A 20,720-nucleotide genomic window follows, 5' to 3' on the forward strand; every position below is an offset into this window, starting at 1 on the left:
GCCGTCTTCCTGTTGGGCTGGGGTAAAAAGTAAGAGTGTGAAGTAGGCTATATATGAAACGATGAGATCTATATGTGTACCAAGTTTCATATTATTACATGCAAGTGTGTTTGATTTATGGACCAAATTTTCAGACCAAGTTTATGGACCAAGTTAATCTGATTAATAAACTAATTATATAAAACTATTGTCAATGCACTACAATTAAACTAGTTATATGCCTTTACTTATAAAAAATAAAAATAAAAACTTATTTAAAAAATACCAGGCTTGAGAAATGTATTTTCTTTATGCAGGCCATACACACAGCAGTGAAATGGTTAAGCCCCCTCCCCCTGCACACTCACACACACACAGACAGGCAAAGACAGAGATGTAGGCTCAGATTAAGCAAGACCACATTCAAACAAACACATCTGACTTTCTGTGGGTCCTAGCTAATAAGTTTAAATTAGAAAGTTGTCCGGCTCGAGGAGTACAATATACATACCAATTTTTGTAACTCTAGTTAAAACTAACAACCCCACTTTTGTCAAAAGGTGGCGCTACTGAGCCCTCACCACGCCCGTTTCTGAAACTTTGCACATGTCTACTGGCTAATAAATGTGATGTGTCTGTCGAGTTTCATGCATTTTGAAGCATGCTAAGGGTCTCAAAAGCATCCTAAAAGCATCCTAAAAGAAGGGTAAAGTTTGATGCGTCGCCACGGCAACAGTTTCAAAGATATCAAGAATCCATTCACAGGTCTACATCTGCCGTATGTTTACATTATACATATGAAGTTTGAAGCAAATCGGGTAAAAATAAAAGGGTGATATCAAAGCATTTTGAAAGTGACACACTTCCTGCTGCCAGTTGGTGGCGCTATAACTTTGACTCACAATAGTCACATCCATGTGATCGTCCTCTTACAGCGAACACACTGCTGAAGTTTCATCAAGATCAGTTAATGTATGCTGAAGTTATAACACACTTCCTGTTTCATGTTTCTCGCCATGATTTCGTTTCCTCGCCACGGCCAAACCTTTCGAGATATCAAAAATCCCCTCGCAAACTTTCATCCTCAATGCCTTGACTTCATGCTGACCGAGTTTCGTGCCGTGTGTTCGAATTCTCTAGGAGGAGTATTGCAAATTCCATTGCGAGTGTTTTATGAACAACCCTAAATAACCGACTTCCTGTTGGGCTGGGGTAAAAAGTAATAGTATGAGGTATATATGAACGATGAGATCAACATGTGTACCGAGTTTCATATTATTACATACAAGCGTGTTTGAGTTATGGACCAAGTTTTCGGACCCCGTTCCAGGGGGCGCTGTCTAGCCCCCCTGCCACGCCCGGGTACCATCTTCAGCCCGGCCCTGATGGCCGCGGGTTCTGACCCGTGTGCAAAGTTTCAAGAGTTTTTGAGCATGTTAAGGGCCCCAAAAGTGCCCGAATAGTCGTATAAATAATAATAATAATAATAAATATAGCTGCGAGCAGCGATGAAGGGCCCAAGCCGGTGGCACCGCAACCCCGGTTCCTTAGTTACCTAAAAGCACCAGGGTGGCCATGCCACTGGCTTTGGCCCTTCATCGCGGATCACAGCTATATATATATATATATATATATATATACTGTATATATATATATATATATATATATATATATATACTGTATATATACATATATATATGAAGCCGGTGGCACCGCCACCCTGGTGCCTTTAGGTTTATTGTGCACGACATGCAAAATGTAACCCTGCTTTGACTGATGCAAGCTCTACAGCACAGTTTATAGTAAGAAAGAATATAGTAAGAAAGAAAAGTAAGCTGTTACTCAGATGGTTTGGGAAACAAACATTCATCATGTCGCATTGGTTTTCTTTACTTGTCCTCGAACAGAGCCCTAATCTGTTTATATTTCAGTTACACATTCTACATTGATTAAAAAAGAAAAATCAAATGTGTTTTTAATTCATACAGAAATAAAATATTTATAATTCAGCTGAGAATAAAGTTAGTTCAAATTTTAAGAAAAACAAATATATGATCTGAAATATAGCACATTCATTTTTAAATTCATTCAGGTTCAATTACCAAAAATACAATCTTAATTTAATTTAAAACAAATAATAAATCTAAAATATATGGGTTATATGCATATTTTGTAAAAAAAGAAAAAAAAAAGAAAGAAAGATATGAAGAGTTCAGATGCAAAAGCCTCTAAGTGCCATTTGAAATTTTCTTCTAGAATGATCATTTTTATCAAGCTTGTATATTTAAGTTCAGTGATTTCACTTAAATGGCAATGATGATTACCTATTAATTGTTATTTAAGTGAAATTACTGAACTTAAATATACAAGTTTGATAAAAAATCATCATTAAAGAAGAACATTTCAAATGGCATTTAGAGGCTTTTGCATCTGAACTCTTCATAAAAACACAAGGCCTTAAACTTTAACAAGGATGCAACTCTTATCACTACAACAAACATAGTCACACACACAAGTCAAGTCACTTACATTTTAGATGCAATATTGACTTTTTAGATGCAATATTGACTTTTTTTTCTGTTTCAGCAGAGAAAATAGTTAAACAAAGATCACAGCGACCCATCGCGCATCTCAAAGCAATGTGTTTTCTCATTACTGAATGATTCAGCATTTTGAATCCATGACTCGTTCATTAAGACGGTCATCTGGCGACACCTTATGGTGATTTAGGGTTATGTTTAAAAGTATCGTTCTTTACAGCGATTTTTAATTGACTCCTGTTAAACCAATCTCGTAACATTATTGTGTAACCGATTTAATTTGATCAGCCTTACCTAGGGTAACAGCCCTATAGTGTCTTATTATTCTAAATTATTGAATTTATTGATCAAATTTACTAATGAAAAATGAAGCATACATTTATTAAGACTAGGCTGCCCTGCAGATATTAGGCTACAATATGGAGATTTAAATATATCATTTATCAAATAATCTGTTTATTTTTAGGTTACACATTACATTGTTTAAAAAATAAAAATCAAATGTGACCCGCTCTGGCGAAATGAGTCGGAAGTTGCAACCTTCCATTTTAAGATATGGGCCGATTATGTGGAAAAACCATGAAATAACAAAAAAAAAATTATATATTTTTTTTTGCTAATTTCAAAGAACAGACATTCAAAAATAATCTCACAGGGTTTCGTAGTCGAGATAATTGAGTAAAGGTATTTAAATAACGATTAAAGTTGTCAAAGCTTTAAATTCGCTGAAATAAACATTGCTCTTCTCAACTCCCCTCGTCACCTCTGAGCATTTCCCGGGTATCCCCTGAAACGTTGAACTCACTGGAGGCTTCTAACCTAAACTGCGTGAGTATATTTATCTGCAAGAAGAATATAGCCTATGTAAGGCTGTAACGATCGCGACACTCAGATCCACGAACCTGTGTCGCGGTGTGAGAAGACAGAATCACGACACCGACACGTCCCTTCAACTCCCGAAGTTATCCTTCACGTCCAGACCCAATGCTAGCTACAACATCTTTAAATTACTATTAGTATTATTTGAAGTTAACATTAGCCTATAAAATACGTAGACTTACACCACAAAACTTAAATTATTACTATTTTTTTTTAAATTGGGCAATTTCAGCATCCAATTCCCAGATAATTAAATATTTTAATAAATTGGCCTATGCGAACCACACTGCACAAACCAAAAGTAATACTCACCGGATGAAGAAGGGTTGACTCTCTCCAGAACATAAAATCTTTATTTTATTTTCCGTGTTCGCATTTATGAGGAAAAACAATCCGAACGTGACCGTTCTCTGGAAGCAGCACTAAAACTTTCACATAGCTTAAACATGCAAGCACAAAGCCTTTCTTTAAAGTAAATTTCGTTTTAAAATAATTATCTTAATTTAAATCAATGTTTCATCAACCAATTACTAGGATTTAATAATAAGAAATAAATTGCAGACAATAGGCTAGGCCTAATCACGACGCGGCTACGCGCGGCACGTGAACTGAAGCTTGTCTCATGAACCGAAAGTCAGCAGCGTATAAGGTATCCTCACAGACATATATATTGAAATGTCTACTTTTAAACACAACCATTCAAAATGAAAGAAAACAGACTGCTCTCTGCTTATGTGGGCTAATCCGTATGAAAACTGAATTTCTCTCTGACTCCTCTTTAATCTTTCTGATTTTGAACATTTTTGTAAAAGTGACTTTTTAATTATTTATTTCAAAAAAATTAAAAATAAGTTGAGTTTCAGCCTCGTTAAATTGCATTTATATGTTAATCTATTTGGTCAAATTAAGCTATATAAAATAAATAGTTTATCCCTTAAAATGCTATGGATTTTGAAAGATATCAAAAAAAAAAAAAAAAACGGGCAAAAAAACTTTAAAAGCGATTTTCTTAGGTTTTCAATTGGAAAAAAAGGGCAGACGACCAGAATTCAAATCTGTATATCGTTACAACCATTCAAGGTATGACCAAGGTATCATTTGAAAGCTTACAGTGTCCTCTTTCCATTAATATCAAAATCTCAATTTTTAAATTTGGGTCACTGTGACTAATTTTGCTGGATCAGTTCGGTCACAAATGTGTTTTTTATTGTAGTATTATTTTATACAGAAATACATTATAATTATATATAATATACAAAATATAACCGTGGGCGCGATTAAACAGTGTTACAATAAAACTCAACATTGTGTTTTTTAAAAATAAATTCAAATAATAAAAATCCCGAAATTGCGCTAATTTTAAAATTAAACTAAAACTCATGGCTGCACAAGCATTCATAACTGTGCGCGCCAACAGCGAGGAACCAGCAGAACAGAGTGAACGTTCATTCTGTTTAGTTCAATCCTACTTAATAGGAATTTATTTAAAATGCTCGCTCTACTCCACAACATTAATGTCTTGTGCGGATATCTGTATTTTGACTTTCGGTTTTAAGTAAGCGATTTAAAAGTTCCCGAGTCCCAGCGGAGTCACACGTTGATTAACCGGTGGGAATATACACAATAGGCCTACCTGATATTGAACACAAGAGGGCAGTATAGCACTACGTATGACTCAGATTATTTTTTCTTCTTCTGAATTTTAAAACCTTTCTGGCTGTTTTTGAACGTAAACATAATTCTTAAATGAAAAAAGGGAAAAACTGGTTTAATTATAATATTTGTATAATTTAATTTAGAAACAAATGATGTATAATTACATTTTTAGAAGATATGAGGCTTTTAGTGTTTACTGTTTACTTTTTTGACATTACTTTAATCTTTTGCCAAAGTTGCACATGCCTACTGGCTAATAAATGTGATGTATCTGTCGAGCTATCTGTATCTATCTGTTTCAAGCAATTTCAAGCATGCTAAGAGTCCCAAAAGTATCAAAAAAGAATGTTAAAGTTTGATTTGTTGCCACAGCAACAGTATCAAAGATATCAAGAATCCATTCACAGGTCTACATCTGCTGTATTTTTACATTATACAGATGAAGTTTGAAGCAAATCGGTTAAAAATAAGAGGGTGATATCAAAGCAGTTTGAAAGTGACACACTTCCTGCTGCCAGTTGGTGGCGCTATAACTCTGACTCACAATAGTCACATCCACGTGATCGTCCTCTTACAGCGAACACACTGCTGAAGTTTCATCAAGATCAGTTAATCTATGCTGAAGTTATAACACACTTCCTGTTTCACGTTTCTCGCCATAATTTTGTTTCCTCGCCACGGCCAAACCGTTCGAGATATCAAAAATCCCCTCGCAAACTTTCATCCTCAATGCCTTGACTTCATGCTGACCGAGTTTCGTGCCGTGTGTTTGAATTCTCTAGGAGGAGTATTGCACATTCCATTGCGAGCGTTTTACAAACAAACCTCAATAGCCGACTTCCTGTTTGGCTGGGGTAAAAAGTAAGAGCGTGAGGTATAGATGAAACGATGAGATCAACATGTGTACCGAGTTTCATATTATTACATGCAAGCGTGTTTGATTTATGGACCAAGTGTTCGGACCCCGTTCCAGGGGGCGCTGTCTAGCCCCCCTGCCACACCCAGGTACCATCTTCAGCCCGGCTCTGATGGCTGTGGGATCTGACCTGTGTGCAAAGTTTCAAGAGTTTTCAAACCCGTTAAGGGCCCCAAAAGCCGCTAAGAGTCTCAAAATCATAAAAAAAAAGAATTTTAAAGTTTGATGCGTTGCCACGGCAACAGTATCAAAGATATCAAGAATCCATTCACAGGTCTTCTTCTGCTATGTATTTACATTATACAGATTAAGTTTGAAGCACATCGGGTAAAAATAAAAGGGTGAGTTCAAAGCATTTTGAAAGTGACACACTTCCTGCTACCAGTTGGTGGCGCTATAACTCTGACTCACAATAGTCACATCCATGTGATCGTCCTCTTACAGCGAACATACTGCTGAAGTTTCATCAAGATCAGTTAATGTATGCTGAAGTTATAACACACTTCCTGTTTCACGTTTCTCGCCATAATTTCGTTTCCTCGCCATGGCCAAACCGTTCGAGATATCAAAAATCCCCTCGCAAACTTTCATCGTCAATGCCTTGACTTCATGCTGACCGAGTTTCGTGCCGTGTGTTTGAATTCTCTAGGAGTAGTACTTCAAATTCCATTGCGAGTGTTTTATGAACAACCCTAAGTAACCGACTTCCTGTTGGGCTGGGGTAAAAAGTAATAGTTTGAGGTATATATGAACGATGAGATCTATATGTGCACTGAGTTTCATATTATTACATGCAAGCGTGTTTGAGTTATGGACCAAGTTTTCGGACCCCGTTCCAGGGGGCGCTGTCTAGCCCCCCTGCCACGCCCGGGTACCATCTTCAGCCCGGCCCTGATGGCCGCGGGTTCTGACCCGTGTGCTAAGTTTCAAGAGTTTTTGAGCATGTTAAGGGCCCCAAAAGTGCCCGAATAGTCGTATAAATAATAATAATAATAATAATAATAATAAATATAGCTGCGAGCAGCGATGGCGGGCCCAAGCCGGTGGCACCGCAACCCCGGCTCCTTTATTTACCTAAAGGCACCGGGGTGGCGGTGCCGAAGGCTTTGGCCCTTTCATGATTAAATGTTAAAACGGCTTGCCATAGTCTGTCATTTTGACTAGTCACAATTATGTTACAGATATCTTAAATGATAATACAAACTATCCAAAATGTAATTACGACTAGACAGAAAGACATTGTTGATATCTACAATGTTAATTTCCGGATAGGCAAACTTAGCTTTTAAATGTTAAAAGGGCTTGCCATACACGGACGTAGGCTCAGAGAGAGTCTCACCATATTCAAACCAAAATATCTGACTTCCTCTTGGTCTGAGCTAATGACTATGAATTAGAAAGTTGTCTGGCTTGAGGAGTACAATGTATATAACGATTTTTGTAACTGTAGATAAAAATAACAACCCCACTTTTGTCAAAAGGTGGCGCTATTTAGTCCCTGCACCATGCCCGTTTCTGAAACTTTGCACATGTCTACTGGCTAATAAATGTGATGTGTCTGTTGAGTTTCATGCAATTTCAAGCATGCTAAGAGTCTCAAAAGCATCCTAAAATAATTTCAAAGTTTGAAGCTTTTCCACGGCAACAGTTTAAAAGATATCAAGAATCCATTCACAGGTCTACATCTACCGTATATTTACATTATACAGATGAAGTTTTTCATCTGTTTTTCATCATTATACAGATGAAGTTTTTCATCTGTTTACATTATACAGATGAAGTTTTTCATTCATATTATTACATGCAAGCGTGTTTGATTTATGGACCAAGCTTTCGGACCCCGTTCCAGGAGGCGCTGTCTAGCCCCCCTGCCACGCCTGGGTACCATCTTCAGCCCAGGCCTGATGGCTGTGGGATATGACCTGTGTGCAAAGTTTCAAGAGTTTTCAAACCCGTTAAGGGCCTCAAAAGCCATTAAGAGTCTCAAAATCATTAAAAAAAAAGAATTTTAAAGTTTGATGCGTTGCCACGGCAACAGTATCAAAGATATCAAGAATCCATTCACAGGTCTTCATCTGCCATGTATTTACATTATACAGATGAAGTTTGAAGCAAATCGGGTAAAAATAAGAGGTTGATTTCAAAGCATTTTGAAAGTGACACACTTCCTGCTGCCAGTTGGTGGCGCTATAACTTTGACTCGAAATAGTCACATCCATGTGATCGTCCTCTTACAGCAAACACACTGATGAAGTTTCATCAAGATATGTTAATGTATGCTGAAGTTATAACACACTTCCTGTTTCACGTTTCTCGCCATAATTTCGTTTCCTCGCCACGGCCAAACCGTTTGAGATATCAAAAATCCCCTCACAAACTTTCATCCTCAATGTCTTGACTTCTTGCACACCGAGTTTGGTTGTGATTGGTAAACACATGCGTTGTAATTTGATGTATTTCTCCTAGGACAACTATTCAAACAACCCATAATTCTCAACTTCCATTTTAATTGTGTTGTGGCAGATTTTCAGTCTCAATTCAAATCATCAAAGTCTGGTTCAGGTCTTGAAGAAATTGCGCAGAGTCGAGGTTTCAGGTCTCAGAAGAAGTAACTTTATTGAGCAGTTCAACAAAGTGAGATGCCAGCTGGCCATCTGATCTTACAATGGTCTGCACTCATTTCTTATACCTTGTGGTAGCCAATTAGCGCTCAAATTGTTATCTTTTATCTCCTTGCTCCTCCTTATTACTCCTCCCAGATTAAAAACACCTGCATTATCATTTTATTTTTAATTGGGGCAAACTTCCTTGCGCATGCGTATCATTTCTTTTTACACAATGGGCTCCTTGTTTCATTACACTTTTCCCAGTGGCACATTGTTACATTGTATACAATCTGTTTCTCTCCCAGTGCCTCCCAACACCTGCATCTGTGCTACAAGTGTTTTTTGGGTACTTTTCCACTCTCTCGTCCCTGTCCTCATGTGCCCTAAGACCCTAGCTTTTTCTGCTTGGCATTACATCACATGCACGCTTCTTTCACATGCACAGCATGCTTCTTTCACATGTACAGCACTCTTCTTTCACATGTACATAGGACAAGCAGAATTCTCCAACATAGCCCCCCTTTGGGACTTTCTCTAGTCCCACACTCAATAATTGTGCCCAGGATGCATCTCTATGAGTCGGTCTTCTCTCCTTCTACCAATATGGTCAATATAGACCATTCACCTTTTACCAATCTAACCCACATCACATAGGTGCACCCTGGAGGAGAAGCAGGACCAAACATCTCCACCCTCCATTGACTAGAGTGGAGTAAAAGATCCTACCCTCCTTTTTACATCATCAGCTTAAGAGGCATGTTTCTTTGTGTTTCCCTGCATTTTTGAATCTTTATCTTGTCCCACGGTGCCAGAGGAACTTCGCAGGCGCTTCCGGTGGCCTGGAGTGCTATCTGGGTTGCTCCATCGTTGCCAGAGGTGCTCAAGTTGCCTTGGAGCGCTATCTGGTGTTGGAGCAGACAGCGGGTTTTTAAACCACCAGTTGAGTCTGCCCTTGCCTTCTTTGACAATCGGTGACCGCGCTTCACGTATAGTTCCTCTATCTACTACACACATGTACATGTTCCAACCATGTAAAATATCACCATTCTCTTTATTCTTTTTTCCTTAATGCACTTCTACATACTACTTTCAGGAGTATAGATTGTATATATATATAAAAAAACAATGACAATGAAAACATTTGTATCTCAATCCCTCATACTGCATCATTTCTTTAAAGTAAGAACTTACTTTTAATCTCTTCTTACATTCCTTCTAATCCTTTTCCTTCATTCTTTTAGTTTCATAACACATTATATATGAATATACTCAAAAGGTGGTATATACCGTGACATAAAGTGAGTAGTAATAATAAAACATTCTTGACTTTTCATTTTTTCTGGTTGCATTATCTCGTACCACGGACAATGACCTGTTTCAGACCTTCTAGCATCCCCTTACATTCACATACTTATAATTGTGACCAGTGGTGTGATTATAGTAAAAATATTTCTTGTGGATTACATAAGCATGCTATATAGAAAAAGATTATATTAGTGTAAATATTCCCAGAAAGACAGCCCTTATACAAAATCAAAGGAATGTAGAAAAAAACCCCTCTAACTAACTGCCTACTCTACCCATGCACTAAATGTTCTAACTGATTTTATCCCCAAAATCAAAATACACAGTGGGGCTATCTCCCTCTCTAACCATAAACAGCGTAAAAATGTAAAAAATCAAAAAGTAATAAGGTACCATCTTTCCATATGGTCTCAGTTAGTTACTTTACAGAAACTCGTCCAGCTCATCCAGGTCTGGGGCACTTGGGTGAATCTCTTCATTGACACATCCAATGTCAACTCCAGATGGTCTCACTGATTCATTGATCATGTGTTTGGCAGCTGCACTGGCCAGCATTGATCTGAGGAAAGGCACAACACAACAAAACAACAGAAAGAAAACACCAACTGATACTGCTAATATTATTCCCACCTGAATGAGCCAGTCTTTCCAGGATGCAAATATTGAGTCAAGCCAATACCCAAAGCTCCTGTCTCTCCCCGCATTGGTAGCAACTTCCGGTCTTAATTCTTTTATCTTCTTCATGTCCCTAGTAAATGATCCATCCGGGGCTGTGCCCGCTTAGCAATAAAGGTACAACAGTCAGTTTCAAACATTACGCACACACCTCCGTTTTCTGCCAGGAGCCAATTCAGAGCTTGTCTGTTGTGCCAGGTCATTTTGCTTGTGTCTTTTAGTTGTTCTCCTAGAGCTTCGAGTGCTTCATCCGTGTAATTAATAAATCTCTGCTGATTGTAATATATGTAATGAATCCATTCCATATTCTTATTTGGCGTTATCTATACAAATATTAATTTAAGTCCTGCTGCTGCCTCGTCTCTAGCATCTCCATCTTGGCTGTAACAATCCATCACTAGATGGTTGAAAGATCCTTCTGGAATAGAGCCTATTGGGGTTGCTGTTCCTTTTCTGACATTATTTCACATTCATTTGAAAATTCATCTACCCTTGTCTGTAAGTATGGGGACCAAACTCCCTGTCTTTTTATCTTTCTTACATTTCCCCCCTTGCACAGTGATCAAAACTGTCTGTGCGCATCAGGAATCAGGATGTTCAGTAGTGGTAATGGAGCTATCATAAGTCCTTCCATGGCAATCAAATCTATTCTAACGTTGTTTAGAAATATTGCATTTGGCTATCATCAATCTTCTATTAAAATCATCTATCATCAAATTTCTTTCTTTTTTCTCTTTTTATATTTGTACTCACTTCCCCCCTTTGTGCGATGGTCTAAAAACCACGCACACCTTAAATTAAAAAGGTTTGCCAGTGTAATTATTTTAATTCCTTTAATACCTCATTTGTCCAATCTAAAGTTGAGGGTGTTGGTGCCTTCTGGACTTATCTGATATAGATTTAATTTTATATTCAATTATCTATCCTAAATTTCAAGGTACGAATATCACTAATACTAAATTGTTAATACAACTCTGATGACAAAAGCTACTGAATATTGTGGTGTAGCATTCCCCATGTGACAATGTCCACGTCTGTGAACAACACAGCTGGCCGACATCAGTTGCCATTTGATTGTGTTAAACACCTATGTCATAAACCTCACTTTTTAAATATATAATATAACAAATTATCTGGTCTTGACATGCTGCTGTTTAAAAGACCGATTATCAGTTTATCTAATCTAATTTGTCATTCATCTGTTCATTTAATTTCTCCTCATAATCTTTTAAATTACTTTAGATCTCATCATAATCTCAAATTCATGACCCACAATATCAACATCGTACAATCCCCGGTAATATCAAAATTTGTGATATCACGTGTTTATAATTTGTGTAGTAACTATTTTACTTCTCAAAAATGACTATTGACCAAGATAGAGTGACCAGCATCATAGCTCTATCATCCACATTTTTGTTGTTTGACACATTTTGTCCCCCCTTTTTTAATACAGAACTTATACCAGCTACATTGAAAGCATAGCCCAAACATTCTCTGTTTAATTAACAAAATCTTAAATAATCTAATTATGTATTTACTCTTGTTTTTGTTATTATTAATCCAATATTCTCTCACTCTGCTAAGTCCAGTCTCGGCTTTAATTAATTATTTAGTCATACAAGCACTTGACTTCTTTTCTTTTAATTATATTATTAGCATTATTAAATGCTTACAGCTGGACTGATGTCTATGGAAAGAAAGCAAATAGAGTGTTAGCCTAACAGAACATAAAGAACTGCTGCTGGACCAGTGTATAATCAAAATACAATTAATATGGCCAATCAATGAAACTATAAGCGGTCTCTGTAGTGATCATTTAAGACGCATCACCTGTGCCTGCTTAGGAAAGGATGAAGTCCTTCTGCTTGGATCAATTGAACTGGTTGGGCTGCTGTCATGTTTCTCTCCTCATCCAATGCATTTGATCTGTCAGTCCCCGTTCAAAGGTCTGGCGTCATGTTCTGATACAGTGGTTGGACTGGATGCTGTAGTCTCTCTGCCTCTGCTCAGCCTGGCTTTTGGCCAAGCAACGGAGGAGGCACATTTGAAGAATCGCAGGATGTTTTTTCTTGGTTGTTTCTCCATCAACACAGTCTTTGTCTATCCCAGCTCCTCAGAAGTTTCAACTTCATATTTTCAGGGAGGATGAAGGCCCACCAACCAAAATCTCACTTGTTGCACAGTCTAGTTGCTGTTGTTCATGTCGAGGCAGATGCCCCAAAAGCTGACTGGTGTCATCTGGAAAATGAACACTCAGAGATTCGCATTAATCAAATTCATACTTTATAAATTCTTCAACCATCTCTTTCAATTGTCCCTTAATTTCAGAAGTCTCATCTGGTTGATAACAGCAGTTTCCCCATGCGGTTTTAATGAAGCAAGTTCTTCTTTGCAGAAAAGAGCAAGCATGTTCTTCTTTGCAGAATGCAGAAAATAGCAGCCTATCAGTCCGTCTGAATTGCCTTATATGGTATTTTTATCACTTGCTATTTCGATCCCTACTCCCTCAAACATTTTAGGATTAAATTAATTACTCTCATTACTGTAAAAATGCATAAAATACAATACAGTATACGTCTGTTAAAAGTGTTTTTTTTTTTTAAGCTTGGTCACCCAATCCTGCTCATTCAACACAATCAATGTATTATTTAAAATAACGCAATTCAAAAATCTACATTTCTACAATATATCAAATTTCAAACTGTCTCCCAGGGATAACAAGATACAAACATCATAGGCCATGACTTTATACAGTATAACAGGTCAATCATACTCACATCTAGCATGTCCCTCTCTTTTTCTGTATATACTTTATATATCTCCAAATGTCAGATACTTCTAAAAAATTTTTTTATTTTTTTTGTCACTTATTCTTTTTTGAACTGCACAAACCACTTATACAAAGTAGAATACTCCAGTATTTTTGATGGCCACCAGTTTGCACAATCCACCATATCAATCCTTGTTAGGCCTGCTTATTAATTTAATTTCCCTATAGACTGGTCAACTAACATTTATTCAATTTTAGTAGTTTTTTTCATGTTAATTTCTTATCAATTATTTTTATTGGTGTTTTCTCTGTAATTCTGAAACTAGTCTATTTTAATTCTGACTGGATTAGCAGAATTCACCAATCCTGATCTGTTTGTAAACTGTTTTTGAACACTCGACTGTTGTCACAATTGATACAATTAACTTCATAAAAACCCAATTAAGCCAATTGAAAAATGTATGTGACCAATCATTAGACATTTTTGATTTGCAAATTTTTGAGTTAACCTTTGATTGTCTGTCTTTTGCTTTCAGAAATACATCTTTGTCAGCTCTTTTCTCAGGGCTTCCCTTTCTTTATCCATTCATTAGTCCCTGTGTCTTACTCTAAATCCTTCATTATATTTGCCAAACTTTCATTGGATGTCTCTCTTCTCTTTAGGCTTTCTTCATATAGCCTTGGTGTTGCAAAACTAATATTTTGATCCTGGTATATCTACAGTTGTCGGCCCCATTAATCTTAATCATCAGTGTTTTTCACACCTTTTTACCTTACAAACCCCAGATTGCATCTGTTCTTAACTAGTTTTCACCAAGATGGTCAGACATTTATTAAGGTATTTGATTAGTCTTTCTCTGGTATTTTAAAAATGCAGTTCCTCTATTACAGGTCCTCTGATGACAGTTACAAATAAGATCTCTCAAAGTGTATGGTACTCACTTTTTCTGGTTTATAAGCTAGTCAGAACTAGAAAAGTTGAACTCTTTCTCTGTCTCCCTCCTTTCCTTCATCTCACACCCACACAGTCTCACTATCTTTTTGCAGCCCCTCCTCTCTCTGTCAGAGGCAGCCCCTCCTTTCTGCCTCTCTTTCTCAGATCACAATCACAGTCACTGTTTATTTGTGCTATATGAGAGGGAAACAAGTGTTCTTTCATAATTTTAGTTTCTCTTTATGAATGACTATCATAAATGAATATCATTATTTTTCAAACAGTCCTAATCTGTGCATTTGACGCGCACACACATACTTTTACTCTTTATTTTTCTTGTAATAATGAATAGACAAAGCCGAATTATTGTTCAGAATAGGCTGTTTTTCTCAGTCCAGATCACAGCTCCTGCAGTCAGAAGAATGGCCAAATAGACGACAAAGCAAAATTATAAAATTTCACTTCATAGTCTCCCCATAATGTTTAATTACTCTTTAGTGTTTGTTTCTGAATTTAATGGCTCAAATAAATATCAAGTTTTTTCTTTCTTTGTTGCTTAAGATTTTTCTCTCCATCTCCTCTCCTACCCCTTCTATTTGTCCATCATTACATTTTTTTTTTTTTCCATGAATTTCTACCCACTGGTATGGTTGGGGTTGCTTCTCAAAACTAGTCAAAATATCCACCAGTGCTGGTCTGATTTCTCCTTCCTATCCAACTTTAACGATTGTGTCATTTTCCCTCTGTACTGGCCCCGGAATCACTATATGCATGTTCCTCAAAATCCTCAATCCTCAAAATCATAGACCAAGTGTACTACGCATTTCTTTTCAGGTTAAAAAGGTTAAATTTGTTCAGGTTAGGTCTGAGTATTCTGTTTTTTTTTTTGTTTTTTTTTTTTATTATTATATATATATATTTTTTTTAATCACATCACGCCAATCCATTAAGGGCCATTCTTGCTCAAGATGATTCAAATTTGTGATCTTTGTCAATTTTTAAAAAAGCTATTTTTTCCGTTGGTCTGTTAACTCCTGTCTCTGCCCTTCGTCATCTATAAACTCATTTTCAAACCAGGAGTGATCCTTAATGACTTTGGTTAGTTTTAATGCCTGTTTAAAGTTGTCTTCGTCCTCTCTTTCTCTCTGTACTCTCCTATCCTCTGCCTCGTAATGATCTCTCACTCTGGTCCACATGTGTTCTTATCTTCAGGCGTCAAAAAATTAAAAATAAAAAGATATCCCTCCTTAGTTCTTTATCTCAATCCAAACACACTTAGTTATTTAGTTAGTTATTTAGTTCTGTTAGTATATTCATTCACACACCCGGGTTTTCATTCACACACTTTCACCACACTCATTCAACACTTTGATACCTTCTTATCTTTCTGCCTAACAGAGGCTGTGTCTCTCTCTCAGGGTCACAGCGCTCACACTCTAGTGAGTGTCCAAGCAAACAACAAAGCACATTTTTTTGGAACATTCTTTGCCTTCCAATATTTGCTTTTCTGTATTTTTTCTTCACTGTCTTGACTTTTGTCTTTCATCTATTTTCCAATTAGCTCATGTATAAATTTCTACTTCTCTGCAGTTTTTTTCTGTGCACTTTTCCAGCCAGCGCGCTTCTACAGCAGCTGCAGCATAATTCACACACACTTCTCTCCCACACACACTTTTCTCCAGCGCGCGCTCCCTCTTTACACACACACACTCTTCTCTCGGTGCGCTCTCACTCTAGCATACACGAGCATACATTTCTCTCACAGGTAAAAACTAACAAATAAAAACAAAACCTGCAGTTTCTCTCACAGGTAAAAACTAACAAATAAAAACACAACCTGCTGTTTCTCTCACAGGTAAAAACTAACAAATAAAAACACAACCTGCAGTTTCTCTCACAGGTAAAAACTAACAAATAAAAACACAACCTGCAGTTTCTCTCACAGGTAAAAACTAACAAATAAAAACACAACCTGCAGTTTCTCTCACAGGTAAAAACTAACAAATAAAAACACAACCTGCAGTTTCTCTCACAGGTGTAAACTAACAAATAAAAACACAACCTGCAGTTTCTCTCACAGGTAAAAACTAACAAATAAAAACACAACCTGCAGTTTCTCTCACAGGTGTAAACTAACAAATAAAAACACAACCTGCAGTTTCTCTCACAGGTAAAAACTAACAAATAAAAACAAAACCTGCAGTTTCTCTCACAGGTGTAAACTAACAAATAAAAACACAACCTGCAGTTTCTCTCACAGGTAAAAACTAACAAATAAAAACACAACCTGCAGTTTCTCTCACAGGTGTAAACTAACAAATAAAAACACAACCTGCAGTTTCTCTCACAGGTAAAAACTAACAAATAAAAACACAACCTGCAGTTTCTCTCACAGGTAAAAACTAACAAATAAAAACACAACCTGCAGTTTCTCTCACAGGTAAAAACTAACAAATAAAAACACAACCTGCAGTTTCTCTCACAGGTGTAAACTAACAAATAAAAACACAACCTGCAGTTTCTCTCACAGGTGTAAACTAACAAATAAAAACACAACCTGCAGTTTCTCTCACAGGTAAAAACTAACAAATAAAAACACAACCTGCAGTTTCTCTCACAGGTAAAAACTAACAAATAAAAACACAACCTGCAGTTTCTCTCACAGGTGTAAACTAACAAATAAAAACACAACCTGCAGTTTCTCTCACAGGTAAAAACTAACAAATAAAAACACAACCTGCAGTTTCTCTCACAGGTAAAAACTAACAAATAAAAACACAACCTGCAGTTTCTCTCACAGGTGTAAACTAACAAATAAAAACAAAACCTGCAGTTTCTCTCACAGGTGTAAACTAACAAATAAAAACACAACCTGCAGTTTCTCTCACAGGTAAAAACTAACAAATAAAAACACAACCTGCAGTTTCTCTCACAGGTGTAAACTAACAAATAAAAACACAACCTGCAGTTTCTCTCACAGGTAAAAACTAACAAATAAAAACACAACCTGCAGTTTCTCTCACAGGTAAAAACTAACAAATAAAAACACAACCTGCAGTTTCTCTCACAGGTGTAAACTAACAAATAAAAACACAACCTGCAGTTTCTCTCACAGGTAAAAACTAACAAATAAAAACACAACCTGCAGTTTCTCTCACAGGTAAAAACTAACAAATAAAAACACAACCTGCAGTTTCTCTCACAGGTAAAAACTAACAAATAAAAACACAACCTGCAGTTTCTCTCACAGGTAAAAACTAACAAATAAAAACACAACCTGCAGTTTCTCTCACAGGTAAAAACTAACAAATAAAAACACAACCTGCAGTTTCTCTCACAGGTGTAAACTAACAAATAAAAACACAACCTGCAGTTTCTCTCACAGGTAAAAACTAACAAATAAAAACACAACCTTTTTCATATAATCTTACGCATGCGCTTCTTCTTCATTTGACCCAAGATCTCGACTTTTCTTTTCCACTTATTTTTGCCTTACTAAATTTAATCTTTTTAGGTTCGTTTTTCGGCGGGGTTCAATTCATTTAACATGTATTTAAATATCAAATAATAATTACCAACCAAGGTGACTGCTCTGTCAGGGACCACACGAAACAAATTAAGCAAAAGCTGCTTACCTTGTTTTTGGTCGACCTTTTGTTTCGTGGGGTCACCAGCAGGCGTCGTCACCACGGCCGCTCCCCTCTCGAAGCTCCTGGCTGGCGCTCGCCAATTATGTTGTGGCAGATTTTCAGTCTCAATTCAAATCATCAAAGTCTGGTTCAGGTCTTGAAGAAATTGCGCAGAGTCGAGGTTTCAGGTCTCAGAAGAAGTAACTTTATTGAGCAGTTCAACAAAGTGAGATGCCAGCTGGCCATCTGATCTTACAATGGTCTGCACTCATTTCTTATACCTTGTGGTAGCCAATTAGCGCTCAAATTGTTATCTTTTATCTCCTTGCTCCTCCTTATTACTCCTCCCAGATTAAAAACACCTGCATTATCATTTTATTTTTAATTGGGGCAAACTTCCTTGCGCATGCGTATCATTTCTTTTTACACAATGGGCTCCTTGTTTCATTACACTTTTCCCAGTGGCACATTGTTACATTGTATACAATCTGTTTCTCTCCCAGTGCCTCCCAACACCTGCATCTGTGCTACAAGTGTTTTTTGGGTACTTTTCCACTCTCTCGTCCCTGTCCTCATGTGCCCTAAGACCCTAGCTTTTTCTGCTTGGCATTACATCACATGCACGCTTCTTTCACATGCACAGCATGCTTCTTTCACATGTACAGCACTCTTCTTTCACATGTACATAGGACAAGCAGAATTCTCCAACAATTGTCGTAAAACTTAGAGCACGAAAGTTGTTTGGCCTGATGTGATCTATAATTGTACCGAGTTTCATATTAATTCACGCAAGTGTGTTTGATTTATGGACAAATGTTCGAATCCCAGTCCAGGGGGCGCTGTCGAGCCGCCCTGCCACGCCCGATGACCAGCTTCAGCCCGGCCCTGATGGCCATGGGTTCTGACCCGTGTGCAAAGTTTCAAGAGTTTTAGAGGATGTTAAGGCCCCCGAAAATTCCAGAGAAGTCGCACACAGCAAATAAAGGGTTAAAATTAACCTGACAGGCGCCCCTCCTCTCACTCACACAGAGAGACACTGAGAGACTGGCAAAATTCTAAGATTTTCTCTACATTCAAACAAAGATATCTGACTTTCTGTGGGTCCTAGCTAATGAGTGTCAATTAGAAAGTTGTCCGGCTCGAGGAGTACAATATACATACCGATTTTTGTAACTCTAGTTAAAACTTACAACCCCACTTTTGTCAAAAGGTGGTGCTACTGAGCCCTCACCACGCCCGTTTCTGAAACTTTGCACATGTCTACTGGCTAATAAATGTGATGTGTCTGTCGAGTTTCATGCGATTTGAAGCATGCTAAGGGTCTCAAAAGCATCCTAAAAGAATGGTAAAGTTTGATGCGTTGCCACGGCAACAGTTTAAAAGATATCAAGAATCCATTCACAGGTCTACATCTGCCGTATATTTACATTATACAGATTAAGTTTGAAGCAAATCGGGTAAAAATAAAAGGGTGATTTCAAAGCATTTTGAAAGTGACACACTTCCTGCTGCCAGTTGGTGGCGCTATAACTTTGACTCACAATAGTCACATCCATGTGATCGTCCTCTTACAGCGAACACACTGCTGAAGTTTCATCAAGATCAGTTAATGTATGCTGAAGTTATAACACACTTCCTGTTTCACGTTTCTCGCCATAATTTCGTTTCCTCGCCACGGCCAAACCGTTCGAGATATCAAAAATCCCCTCGCAAACTTTCATCCTCAATGCCTTGACTTCATGCTGACCGAGTTTCGTGCTGTGTGTTTGAATTCTCTAGGAGGAGTATTGCACATTCCATTGCGAGCGTTTTACAAACAAACCTCAATAGCCGACTTCCTGTTGGGCTGGGGTAAAAAGTAAGAGTGTGAGGTATAGATGAAACAATGAGATCAACATGTGTACCGAGTTTCATATTATTACATTCAAGCGTGTTTGATTTATGGACCAAGTGTTCGGACCCCGTTCCAGGGGGCGCTGTCTAGCCCCCCTGCCACACCCAGGTACCATCTTCAGCCCGGCTCTGATGGCTGTGGGATCTGACCTGTGTGCAAAGTTTCAAGAGTTTTCAAACCCGTTAAGGGCCCCAAAAGCCGCTAAGAGTCTCAAAATCATCAAAAAAAAGAATTTTAAAGTTTGATGCATTGCCACGGCAACAGTATCAAAGATATCAAGAATCCATTCACAGGTCTTCATCTGCTATGTATTTACATTATACAGATTAAGTTTGAAGCAAATCGGGTAAAAATAAGAGGGTGATTTCAAAGCATTTTGAAAGTGACACACTTCCTGCTGCCAGTTGGTGGCGCTATAACTTTGACTCACAATAGTCACATCCATGTGATCGTCCTCTTACAGTGAACACACTGCTGAAGTTTCATCAAGATCAGTTAATGTATGCTGAAGTTCTGACACACTTCCTGTTTCACGATTCTCGCCATAATTTCGTTTCCTCGCCACGGCCAAACCGTTCGAGATATCAAAAATCCCCTCGCAAACTTTCATCCTCAATGCCTTGACTTCATGCTGACCGAGTTTCGTGCCGTGTGTTTGAATTCTCTAGGAGGAGTACTTCAAATTCCATTGCGAGTGTTTTATGAACAACCCTAAATAACCGACTTCCTGTTGGGCTGGGGTAAAAAGTAATAGTTTGAGGTATATATGAACGATGAGATCTATATGTGCACCGAGTTTCATATTATTACATGCAAGCGTGTTTGATTTATGGACCAAGTTTTCAGACCCCGTTCCAGGGGGCGCTGTCTAGCCCCCCTGCCACGCCCGGGTACCATCTTCAGCCCGGCCCTGATGGCCGCGGATTCTGACCCG

At 37.7% G+C, this 20,720-nt stretch overlaps 2 long non-coding RNA genes across 2 annotated transcripts in view; both read right to left on the minus strand.

Annotated features, from left to right (window-relative positions):
- The window catches only part of LOC148997257 (uncharacterized), a 449,839-nt gene that overhangs the window by 185,893 nt on the left and 243,226 nt on the right, over nt 1-20,720 (minus strand). The gene's annotated exons all lie outside the window — the stretch shown is intronic.
- LOC148997259 (uncharacterized) lies at nt 8,770-16,155 on the minus strand. Its single transcript, XR_016147112.1, has 2 exons — nt 10,275-16,155; nt 8,770-9,580 (listed from the first exon to the last, which is right to left on the minus strand). It is a non-coding gene; the product is annotated as an uncharacterized LOC148997259 (long non-coding RNA).

This window comes from Pimephales promelas, chromosome 2 (assembly GCF_988280905.1).
Source record: "Pimephales promelas chromosome 2, fPimPro1.hap1.1, whole genome shotgun sequence".
Taxonomy (NCBI): domain Eukaryota; kingdom Metazoa; phylum Chordata; class Actinopteri; order Cypriniformes; family Leuciscidae; genus Pimephales; species Pimephales promelas.